Consider the following 1,172-nt stretch of genomic DNA (forward strand, 5'->3'; position numbering starts at 1 on the left):
AGCCGCCGTCGGCGGCAACAATCAAATCAATCAATTCTCTACTGTCTCCGTGTCTAGTTGCCTACATTTGTTACTACTCTTAACAAATACACAAGCTAAATGTATACAGCCTCGTAGTATACAGATCACAGGCGTATATACACCGTGGTATATACAGATCAAACACTCTCACTCTGGTATGTCCATTGTATGCATTTCTTCTTTGTCCACATTGACAATCTCCTTAAGTATTTTATATTTATATATTTTATAACATTATGAAGGTGGTGGTGGTGGTGATGGTGGTGGTGGTGATGGTGATGGTGGTGGTGATGGTGGTGGTGGTGGTGGTGATGGTGTTGATGGTGTTGGTGGTGGTGGTGGTGGTGGTGTTGATGGTGGTGGTGGTGATGGTGGTGATGGTGGTGATGGTGGTGATGGTGGTGGTGGTGGTGGTGGTGGTGGTGATGGTGGTGATGGTGGTGATGGTGGTGATGGTGGTGGTGGTGGTGGTGGTGGTGGTGATGGTGGTGATGGTGGTGGTGGCAGCGGTGGTGGTGAAGATAGTGTGGAGGTGACGGCGGCGGCGGCGGTGGCGGCAGACGTGCAAAACACGTATCTCTCAAGTCGCAGACAAACATTTTCTCCGAGAGCAATAACTCGCTGGGACCCGAACCGCCTCTGATTCTTACACCGACCTCGGCTAAACCGACCCACCGCCTTAAACACACCACGCGTCTATAAAACACCATCTGAACCCACCCCTCCCTCTCAAGCCTCCCACACCCCGTCCCTTATAACCGACGTAGACCATATACGAGTTCCATTAAATGTGTTTTCGGTGTCGGTTAAGAGGGACTTGGCCGGTCTGATTACCCGGGGGGTCTACTGCAAGAGACACGCATCCCTTCCCACCTGCAGGTTGGGAGACTTATAATTTTGTGTACGAATCAAAAAGGATCGAATCCTCTACCAAATGCGGTAATGATGAAGACAACCAGGAATGCTCGATGTGTTTATACTTAAATCTTAATTTAAATACATTAAAAAGCATCCGGACGCTATAGAGAATAAATTGTACACACACACACACAAACATGCGCACAGACACAGCACAAGAAAGCATTTACGCACTCATGGAGAAGTGACATAAGGGCCCCCTTAAAAAAAAAAAATCAGGTGAATAAATCACT

This window comes from Procambarus clarkii, chromosome 50, assembly GCF_040958095.1.
Source record: "Procambarus clarkii isolate CNS0578487 chromosome 50, FALCON_Pclarkii_2.0, whole genome shotgun sequence".
NCBI lineage: Eukaryota > Metazoa > Arthropoda > Malacostraca > Decapoda > Cambaridae > Procambarus > Procambarus clarkii.